The following is an 11812-nucleotide window of genomic DNA, read 5'->3' as shown; positions in this document are numbered from 1 at the left end:
CATGCTCGAGCGACTACGCGTGCACCGTCACCGTCGCCGTCGTCCTCGTCGACTTTCCGCCGCCAGTACCGTGACAGATTCTTCATCGTCGCGAGTGATCCCACCACCATTTTGCTGCGCCAGCAAGCCGTTGAACATCGCCATGATGCCAGCTACGCCACGCCGTCCTCGCCTTGGGCTTTCGCGCACTGGAACCGCCGCGCCATGCTTTGACCTTCATGGGCACCCGCCACTCACTCACCCCGCTATAAATAGACCCCTTCCGCGCCTCAATTCTTCACACTCACCGCTTCTCCTCCCATCCTTGCTTCTCCTCGACCAGTTAGCTAGCCAAATCTTCGCCGGAGTAGCTCCAATTTGAAGCCGGAGCCCGCCAGTACCCGCAGATCACCACCGTCGATTGGAGCTTCGCCAAACCACGCCGCCGGTACCAGGAGCCTCGTTGTCCACGCCAACGTCGCCGTGCACCTCGTTGTCAACCGCCGAAGCACCGGTAAGCTCTCCTACCCCCGACCCTCACCGCCAGTGAGTTCGTTCTCGCCGGAGAAGACGATGCTTGTGCACCGTTGGTTCCTATTCTAATCCTACGTCCCATGCTCGCCCATACCCCTTCGCCTGTTATGTTTCGCTGACAGTAGGCCCCACTGGCAGGGAGCCCACTCACGCGAGACGCGCAGATGGGCTGGCCCAAGTTATTTTCCCCACTGTGGCCCAGCTTCGTTTCCCGCGCAGGCCCACGCATTTGAATTCCTTTTATTCAAATCTGTCAAATTCAATACTAGCACTGTTTTCAAAATTGAATAGTTTCAAATCTACTGAACCAAATTCAACAAACTTTATATGTTTGGAAAGCTTAAGAAAAGATCTAAATAACTACACTGGTTTCAACTTTAGTTGAGTCGTACGATTAAAGTGGTAAAAATAACAAGGAAGGGCCTTTTCAAACTTCAAACTTTATTTAAAATTCAACCAAAAGTGATTTTGAGTTGATTCCAACTCTCACGAATCAAATTTGACAAACCCTAATTGTTTATGCAAAAATATAGCATAGTTGTTGGTATGATCATGGACTAGAGCAAAATAATGGCTATGGAGCCATTTCTAGTCCATTTAAATCATCCAAATTGTTTTGTGTAAATAGTATGAGAGCCAGTCTCTCATTTAAATCATTGTCTTAAGTAATCCAATATGAGGTAATGATCTTAGTTTATAGCACCTCATGTGTGATTACTTAATGATATTAAATTGTTTCCTAGAAGTTTTAAATCACATGAGATATAGTATCTCATTTAAATCTTTTCCCAAATGACATGTATGAAGTGTTGACCCTGGTCAACATATGATCATACCCTATTTTTTGAGGAATTTAAATCTTAAGAAGATTCAATGAGAGGAAATTATTTTCTCTTACAAGTTTATTAAAACACAAGTCAAACCCTCTTATGTTTATGTGTGATGCTAGAGTAATTAGTGTGAATCCTCTGTGTGCTTAGTCTAGCCCTTAAGAATTGTTTGGTGATTGTATACCTCGTATCCGTTTATAGACGCTAGTACCGAGGAATACCATGTAATATCCCAGGTTTAGAGGCTATAAAATGAGAGAACACCAAAGTGTGCATTGCATTCATGTATAGAAAATCCGGGAAATTTTCGCGCCTCAAATAAAACTTACCACAGTAACTGAAGTTTCACTTGACTTGCTGGAATTGAAGTAGATCATCAAGTCAAGCGCTATAAACTTCACTGTGCTCTTTGTTAAAACCTGTTTTGGGTAGAGATGATTTGATCTATGGGCTAGATCAAATAGAATTAGTTTTACAACAAACAACACCTTAAGTAAGGATGAACTACAAGATCTTATAAAGGATCTCAACATGACATTCCTTACAACAACACATGAATAATTCAATTAATTAAGAAACTATTCTATACTTATCTTATCCATGTCTTCTACTAAATAAATGTTCCTACCATGAGTCACATGGTATATCTGTTCAACTACAATACTTGAACCAAGTCAAGAACACTCATATTCATTCTTCATTAACTTTGACCATTCCAACCTTGTTTCTCAACTCATATCATTAAACCTAGAGAAAGGATAGAATCATTCATATGCTTATTCTATCTATTGAATAGAACCTAGATCACTATTTAAACCTTATCCAATTGAGGTACTTGTTGATACTAACCAATGATACAAGAAATATAAGTCAAGTATTAAACCCTACCTAACCTAGCTCACACTTGATGGTAAGTAAGAACCTATTCTTCTAGTAATTATAGAGAGGCAAGTGTTGTGATCATTACAACTTGGTAATGATCATAAACCATAGAGAAACCCTACCTATTCAGAAGAGCTTGATAACCCACAAGTATAGGGGATCGCAGCAGTCTTCGCGGGAAGTAAATCCCAATTTATTGATTCGACACAAGGGGAGACAAAGAATACTTGAAAGCCTTAACAGCGGAGTTGTCAATTCAAATTTGCACTGAAACAGAGACTTGCTCGCAAGAGTTTATCAGTAGTAACAGTTTTATAGCAATAGCAGTAGTGAAATAACAGCAGCAGAGTAATAGAGACAGCAGTAGTGATTATAGTAAATGTGACGCCCCAAAACCGGTACCATGAGGATCCCAGCGAATCCGCCGAAATCCGCACGATATCGATTCTAGGAGACGCACCACCAAGCGCCTCGTACACGCCGAAGCGTGCACGCGATGCGGGTGGAATCAATCACGAGAGGTAACATTACAACAGGATTACAATAGAGCCCACAAGATACAGATATATTACAACAACGACTCCAACGAGTCAAGATACAAATATACAATACAAAGATCCAAATAATACAGAAGATCATATATGTCCGAGTACGGACAAGATACAAATTTGGACTAAGAGTCCTGAAGATAACCAGTGGCGTCCATAACCCTGCCCAGGCCAAGCCAGAAGGGTAACCTTGCTAGCGTCGTCTTCGTCGTACATATCTTCATACCTGTCCGGTTATATCCCGTAGAAGCAGCAATAAGTACGGGTTCGTACTTAACAAGACTTCAAGACGTATAAGCATTCGTCAACCAGTCGTCCTTTGTACTTGAGGCACGCAGGGGACATAGAGGACGCAAGAGGAACATCATAGGCAATATGGTGGGGTTAAGCGGCAGCGCGCGAGCACTAAAAACCTATAGAGACACTCTACAACATTCGTCTAATCAGAGAAGGCGAGAGAGCACATAAACTAACAGTTCTATACTCTGCAAACATAACACAGCCGATGCGTTCCCCCTCGCAAGGAAGTACTTACGAAGGCACTCACACGGTTGTCAAGTTTTAACCATTTATTATTATAATTATGCTAACTTACTACACAAGTTATTATGATTGAAACAACAGGTGTAAGTTGTCTATGGTCGAGTCATACAACTCCAAGTCGTCCATAACCGCGGACACGGCTCATCGATAAGATTTAACCCTGCAGGGGTGCCCAAATGTGCCCACACGCACGATCAACCCACTTGCGACAGGTGGATATCACGACTCGCACTCTCCTTCACGATAACAATGTCCAGGAAGCCACCCAACCAAGTTGAACCCGAATCGAAGTCCGACCGTATCTCCGAAACGGACCTAGCTATTGCGTGCACGGCTTCCGAGGGTCAAAACACACACAGGGGCGAATGACCCGCTTCAGCATGCGATAAACGCTCAGGCCGCAAACCTATACTTGCATACCAGAAACAAGGGATACAAGGCTCACTGGGCTTCCCCAAAATAAATAAGTAACAGGCTGGCATGCACGCAAACAACAAATGGTAAAACATTGCAAACTAGTTGTGGCCACTGGACAAAGCTGTAGATTCCGGCAGTGGTCGAGGGGAGACCCAGAAACATACCCACATGTGGTTAGAGCGCTCAGTCTCGGAACAGATAACAAGAACTCGGGGTCCTAAGATATTTATGAGACACAAGTGAGCCGTCATAAAACGAGTAACTGACCCACCGATGCCTCCGCTAACAACTATTAACAAGTAACCATGATATCCTCAACATATATATCCATAAACCATGTGTCATGATTCCCCAACAGATAACCCGATAAGATAGCAATAACGGTAACGAGATATAAACATCACTAGCATGCACTACGACTCGCAAGGCAGACCCGATAACCAAACAACAGCTGTAGGAGGTTGGTGGAGGCAATATAGGCTGCTTGAGGTAACAAGTGGAAGGGGCACGTGACAAGAACGCAACTTAAAGCTAGCATGAGGGAGATGGCAAAATAAAATAGGTGAGCGACTTCTGCAGGGGCAGAAGTATAGGGGAAATGCTTGCCTGTTAAAGCTTGTCGAGGAACATCCGGAGAACTTGTCGTATCTCACAGCACCACTTCGCGATCCTATCCGGGAAGAAGCAAATGCTGGACAAACAACGTATGCAAGTCTTACTACTACGGATAAAGAAGATCCAGCATGATCAAGATGATATGCATGACATGGCAACGATGGTGCAATGCAACTTATCCATATTAATCGGAGTCGGAACCCCGGACAAGCAAATTAGGTTGGAGTTGCATTTTCTACCGTCAAAGTTAAATGTTAATTATCATGGCAAGACATGGCATATGTGAGCTACTCAAAATTAAACGAGCGGGGAATCCTTATCCGACAATTCCCAAAATACTCCGCGTTTAATTATTATGTGTAATGCAAACTAGAACGGCACTATATGATGCGAGATGCAAACAACATATGTATGTCATATTCATGTTCATTGCATTTTTCTAATGTACTTTCATATATAAAATATTTTTATTTGAACTTGTATTCAAAAAGTAGAGGCAGGTTTCATATAACAGAATAAAAGAAAATATTAGGCAGAGGGGATCTGAGGCTGGAATCAAAGAGAACAACGACCAGACCACTGAACTGTAACTTTTCGGATCTGATAGGACAGGGATCGGATGATTTTTGACGTATATGTGGCCATGTGGGAGGGGTTGTGCTTTGTCTAACGAAACTGAAACAAAAAGAGAGCTAGCAGATAAGCACACAGGCAGGCAGCTAGATCAAAAGAAGTGGTGCAAAACTAGCTTGCTGAGCAGCCAAACTAGCAGGTGGATCGATGCGATTGCACGATGTGCTAGCTGAACTTGGAAAAACAAGGCACTACAACTGTTTGATCGAAAGCTTGGTGTAAAAAGAAAAAGGAGGATCAGTGGTGGTTTGCCTCGCTGAACTGATCTGCTGTTATGTTTTGATCTCGAGTGTCCAAGAATGAAAAGAAGAGATCCATCCAACTTGTCTACTGCCTGTATCGTGATAGGAAAAGGGAACGCGTTCTGTTTTGAATCGGACTTGAACTGGACCAACAGATGCACAAGTGACAGCGAACTGACGAAACTGACGGAGAAACAAACTGGCGCGGGGACGGCGGATGAATACGATGAGAGCGACCAGTGCTGAGCGCGCATGAGATGCAGAGAAGTGTGCAAGGACGCCTCATGTGCTCGTACGACCATTTAGAACAAAGGTGTGTGCGTGACGGTGACCGCGTCGACCAACAGCAACCAGGACGAACTCGTATGTGATAAAGACAGAGCTCAGGGTCGAGCGAATCGATGGCGACGGGAACGGCAAAGACGAAGTATATGCGGAAAAGGCTGGTTAGCTCACCGGGAGGGCAGAGAAGTGCTCGGGGACGATCCGCGGCGCCGGGAGACGAAGGAGGGCACGGGCGGATGAGGAGGAGCTCGGTCTTGGACGGAGGCGACGGGCATGGTGGCGACCTCGGACAGAAAAGAAGCCGTCAGAAATAGGCGTCGCTGAATAGCGAGCAATCAGGACGGGGAGGAGGGGGAAAAGGGGCGCCGTCTCACCAGGAAGCTGATGAACACCTCGGATGGGGCGGATGATGTCGGAGGCGGCCAGAAACTTCGCCGGAGCGCGGCGGCCGGAGATAAAGACGACGACCTTCACGTCAATTGGAGCGGAACCAACTCGATTCCTTTGGGGATGATGACGAGGGCGACGAGGCGCAGCTCGTGGTGGTCTCGTCTTGGCGACGGACGCTCTGGAACGACGGCGCGACGGTGGACTGCCGTGGTGGTGCTCTTTCGTTGCTCTCAGAGAAAGGGGAAAAAGGTGGGGAAGAAAAGGAAAGTGGCGGCGGCCAGATGGAGGAAGAGCACTAGGGTTTTCAGGGAAGCCTCAGGCTGGGGATTAAAGAGGAGGGGAGCAGGTGGATGGATGGTGACATCGACCAGAAGCTCACGCCTCCTGCGTGAAAGGAAAAAAGATGAACAGAAGCTAGTTGCCTCTCCACGTAAAGGTAACTTGGGCTGTCTTGTGGAGATTGGATGGCTGCCAGGCTCAAATGGGTTAGAGCAGAGAAAAGCCACAAGGCTCACGACCTCTTTAGCAGAAAAAGGAGGAAGCAAAGAATTACAAGAGAGATGTAGATACAGGTAGAGACCAAAAAAAAGAGGGATAAAGAAAGATAAGAAAACACTGCAAAACATTTTATTCAAAGGAGTGGATAAAAAAATGTTTATTTGATTTTTTAATTTAATATAAAATACGAAAAAGAGAGGAGCGGCATTATAAAATAGCTGGAATATTTTAGCAAAGCAAAAATAGGGTTTTAATAAAATAATTTTAGGATTGCGAAAACATGCAAGGTGTTTGATGCCATGATGATGCATAAAAGAAAATGAACAAACAAATTTATTATAGGGATGCTACTCTGGGCCGTTACAATCGACACCACTAACAAGGAACCTCGCCCCGAGGTTCCACGTCAACCTAAGGGGGAGTTGGTTAAACTATCGGATCTTCTGGTACCATGTTGACAAACACCCGACCTTGAGGTGGAACCTTCTTCTGGCGAAGTGTTGATCTTCTCGACACCACTAACAAGAATTGTTGCTCCATGTTGATCAGTCGACACCACTAACAAGAGCTGCTCCGTCGATGATGATGCACGATATCCTCTGAAGATCGAACCTATTAGGTTAAAGGCAAAGATCGTCCAACCCACGTGGAACCTAAGACTCAAAGAGCTCGGATAAGAGAGAAGACTCAAAACTCGCATAGATAATAGGAGAAAGAATATAGGTAAGAAGAAAAATCAGTACTAATCAGATCTATCCAACGAGTTTTAGAAAATAGTTTGGACTCTCTAAACTCAACGACCGTTGGCAAGGTTATCCTAAAGGCTGGACTAGTGGGGTACCGTCAACCTGATGCTCTGATACCAACTTGTGACGCCCCAAAACCGGTACCATGAGGATCCCAGCGAATCCGCCGAAATCCGCACGATATCGATTCTAGGAGACGCACCACCAAGCGCCTCGTACACGCCGAAGCATGCACGCGATGCGGGTGGAATCAATCACGAGAGGTAACATTACAACAGGATTACAATAGAGCCCACAAGATACAGATATATTACAACAACGACTCCAACGAGTCAAGATACAAATATACAATACAAAGATCCAAATAATACAGAAGATCATATATGTCCGAGTACGGACAAGATACAAATTTGGACTAAGAGTCCTGAAGATAACAAGTAGCGTCCATAACCCTGCCCAGGCCAAGCCGGAAGGGTAACCTTGCTAGCGTCGTCTTCGTCGTACATATCTTCATACCTGCCCGGTTATATCCCGTAGAAGCAGCAATAAGTACGGGTTCGTACTTAACAAGACTTCAAGATGTATAAGCATTCGTCAACCAGTCGTCCTTTGTACTTGAGGCACGCAGGGGACTTAGAGGACGCAAGAGGAACATCATAGACAATATGGTGGGGTTAAGCGGCAGCGCGCGAGCACTAAAAACCTATAGAGACACTCTGCAACATTCGTCTAATCAGAGAAGGCGAGAGAGCGCATAAACTAACAGTTCTATACTCTGCAAACATAACACAGCCGATGCGTTCCCCCCTCGCAAGGAAGTACTTACGAAGGCACTCACACGGTTGTCAAGTTTTAACCATTTATTATTATAATTATGCTAACTTACTACACAAGTTATTATGATTGAAACAACAGGTGTAAGTTGTCTATGGTCGAGTCATATAACTCCCAAGTCGTCCATAACCGCGGACACGGCTCATCGATAAGATTTAACCCTGCAGGGGTGCCCAAATGTGCCCACACGCACGATCAACCCACTTGCGACAGGTGGATATCACGACTCGCACTCTCCTTCACGACAACAATGTCCAGGAAGCCACCCAACCAAGTTGAACCCGAATCGAAGTCCGACCGTATCTCCGAAACGGACCTAGCTATTGCGTGCACGGCTTCCGAGGGTCAAAACACACACAGGGGCGAATGACCCGCTTCAGCATGCGATAAACGCTCAGGCCGCAAACCTATACGTGCATACCAGAAACAAGGGATACGAGGCTCACTGGACTTCCCCAAAATAACTAAGTAACAGGCTGGCATGCACGCAAACAACAAATGGTAAAACATTGTAAACTAGTTGTGGCCACTGGACAAAGCTGTAGATTCCGGCAGTGGTCGAGGGGAGACCCAGAAACATACCCACGTGTGGTTAGAGCGCTCAGTCTCGGAACAGATAACAAGAACTCGGGGTCCTAAGATATTTAGGAGACACAAGTGAGCCGTCATAAAACGAGCAACTGACCCACCGATGCCTCCGCTAACAACTATTAACAAGTAACCATGATATCCTCGACATATATATCCATAAACCATGTGTCATGATTCCCCAACAGATAACCCGATAAGATAGCAATAACGGTAACGAGATATAAACATCACTAGCATGCACTACGACTCGCAAGGCAGACCCGATAACCAAACAACAGCTGTAGGAGGTTGGTGGAGGCAATATAGACTGCTTGAGGTAACAAGTGGAAGGGGCACGTGACAAGAAAGCAACTTAAAGCTAGCATGAGAGAGATGGCAAAATAAAATAGGTGAGCGACTTCTGCAGGGGCAGAAGTATAGGGGAAATGCTTGCCTGTTAAAGCTTGTCGAGGAACATCCGGAGAACTTGTCGTATCTCACAGCACCACTTCGCGATCCTATCCGGGAAGAAGCAAATGCTGGACAAACAACGTATGCAAGTCTTACTACTACGGATAAAGAAGATCCAGCATGATCAAGATGATATGCATGACATGGCAACGATGGTGCAATGCAACTTATCCATATTAATCGGAGTCGGAACCCCGGACAAGCAAATTAGGTTGGAGTTGCATTTTCTACCGTCAAAGTTAAATGTTAATTATCATGGCAAGACATGGCATATGTGAGCTACTCAAAATTAAACGAGCGGGGAATCCTTATCCGACAATTCCCAAAATACTCCGCGTTTAATTATTATGTGTAATGCAAACTAGAACGGCACTATATGATGCGAGATGCAAACAACATATGTATGTCATATTCATGTTCATTGCATTTTTCTAATGTACTTTCATATATAAAACATTTTTATTTGAACTTGTATTCAAAAAGTAGAGGCAGGTTTTATATAACAGAATAAAAGAAAATATTAGGCAGAGGGGATCTGAGGCTGGAATCAAAGAGAACAACGACCAGACCACTGAACTGTAACTTTTCGGATCTGATAGGACAGGGATCGGATGATTTTTGACGTATATGTGGCCATGTGGGAGGGGTTGTGCTTTGTCTAACGAAACTGAAACAAAAAGAGAGCTAGCAGATAAGCACACAGGCAGGCAGCTAGATCAAAAGAAGTGGTGCAAAACTAGCTTGCTGAGCAGCCAAACTAGCAGGTGGATCGATGCGATTGCACGATGTGCTAGCTGAACTTGGAAAAACAAGGCACTACAACTGTTTGATCGAAAGCTTGGTGTAAAAAGAAAAAGGAGGATCAGTGGTGGTTTGCCTCGCTGAACTGATCTGCTGTTATGTTTTGATCTCGAGTGTCCAAGAATGAAAAGATCCATCCAACTTGTCTACTGCCTGTATCGTGATAGGAAAAGGGAACGCGTTCTGTTTTGAATCGGACTTGAACTGGACCAACAGATGCACAAGTGACAGCGAACTGACGAAACTGACGGAGAAACAAACTGGCGCGGGGACGGCGGATGAATACGATGAGAGCGACCAGTGCTGAGCGCGCATGAGATGCAGAGAAGTGTGCAAGGACGCCTCATGTGCTCGTACGACCATTTAGAACAAAGGTGTGTGCGTGACGGTGACCGCGTCGACCAACAGCAACCAGGACGAACTCGTATGTGATAAAGACAGAGCTCAGGGTCGAGCGAATCGATGGCGACGGGAACGGCAAAGACGAAGTATATGCGGAAAAGGCTGGTTAGCTCACCGGGAGGGCAGAGAAGTGCTCGGGGATGATCCGCGGCGCCGGGAGACGAAGGAGGGCACGGGCGGATGAGGAGGAGCTCGGTCTTGGACGGAGGCGACGGGCATGGTGGCGACCTCGGACAGAAAAGAAGCCGTCAGAAATAGGCGTCGCTGAATAGCGAGCAATCAGGACGGGGAGGAGGGGGAAAAGGGGCGCCGTCTCACCAGGAAGCTGATGAACACCTCGGATGGGGCGGATGATGTCGGAGGCGGCCAGAAACTTCGCCGGAGCGCGGCGGCCGGAGATAAAGACGACGACCTTCACGTCAATTGGAGCGGAACCAACTCGATTCCTTTGGGGATGATGACGAGGGCGACGAGGCGCAGCTCGTGGTGGTCTCGTCTTGGCGACGGACGCTCTGGAACGACGGCGCGACGGTGGACTGCCGTGGTGGTGCTCTTTCGTTGCTCTCAGAGAAAGGGGAAAAAGGTGGGGAAGAAAAGGAAAGTGGCGGCGGCCAGATGGAGGAAGAGCACTAGGGTTTTCAGGGAAGCCTCAGGCTGGGGATTAAAGAGGAGGGGAGCAGGTGGATGGATGGTGACATCGACCAGAAGCTCACGCCTCCTGCGTGAAAGGAAAAAGATGAACAGAAGCTAGTTGCCTCTCCACGTAAAGGTAACTTGGGCTGTCTTGTGGAGATTGGATGGCTGCCAGGCTCAAATGGGTTAGAGCAGAGAAAAGCCACAAGGCTCACGACCTCTTTAGCAGAAAAAGGAGGAAGCAAAGAATTACAAGAGAGATGTAGATACAGGTAGAGACCAAAAAAAAGAGGGATAAAGAAAGATAAGAAAACACTGCAAAACATTTTATTCAATGGAGTGGATAAAAAAATGTTTATTTGATTTTTTAATTTAATATAAAATACGAAAAAGAGAGGAGCGGCATTATAAAATAGCTGGAATATTTTAGCAAAGCAAAAATAGGGTTTTAATAAAATAATTTTAGGATTGCGAAAACATGCAAGGTGTTTGATGCCATGATGATGCATAAAAGAAAATGAACAAACAAATTTATTATGGGGATGCTACTCTGGGCCGTTACAGTAAACAACAGGATTAAAATACTGTAGGCACGGGGACGGATAACGGGCGTTGCATGGATGCGAGAAACTCATGTAACAATCATAGCAGAGCATTTGCAGATAATAATAAAACGGTGTCCAAGTACAAAGCAATCAATAGGCATGTGTTCCATATATAGTCGTACGTGCTTGCAATGAGAAACTTGCACAACATCTTTTGTCCTACCGGCGGTGGCGTGGGCCTCAAGGGAATCTACTGGATATTAAGGTACTCCTTTTAATAGAGTACCGGAGCAAAGCATTAACACTCCGTGAACACATGTGATCCTCACATCACTACCATCCCCTCCGGTTGTCCCGATTTCTGTCACTTCGAGGCCTTTGGTTCCGGACAGCGATATGTGTATACAACTTGCA

General features: G+C 45.5%; 2 long non-coding RNA genes across 2 annotated transcripts; both read right to left on the bottom strand.

Moving 5' to 3' along the window:
* Positions 1–2575: 2575 nt before the first annotated feature.
* On the bottom strand, positions 2576–6293 carry LOC139838488 (uncharacterized). Its single transcript, XR_011755419.1, has 3 exons — positions 5680–6293; positions 4340–4424; positions 2576–2999 (listed from the first exon to the last, which is right to left on the bottom strand). It is a non-coding gene; the product is annotated as an uncharacterized lncRNA (long non-coding RNA).
* Positions 6294–7474: 1181 nt separating this feature from the next.
* On the bottom strand, positions 7475–11164 carry LOC139838487 (uncharacterized). Its single transcript, XR_011755418.1, has 3 exons — positions 10336–11164; positions 9001–9085; positions 7475–7658 (listed from the first exon to the last, which is right to left on the bottom strand). It is a non-coding gene; the product is annotated as an uncharacterized lncRNA (long non-coding RNA).
* Positions 11165–11812: the final 648 nt, after the last annotated feature.

This window comes from Lolium perenne, chromosome 3 (assembly GCF_019359855.2).
Source record: "Lolium perenne isolate Kyuss_39 chromosome 3, Kyuss_2.0, whole genome shotgun sequence".
NCBI lineage: Eukaryota > Viridiplantae > Streptophyta > Magnoliopsida > Poales > Poaceae > Lolium > Lolium perenne.
Note: the sequence above shows the minus strand (reverse complement) of the source record. Positions and strands in the feature narration are given on the sequence as shown.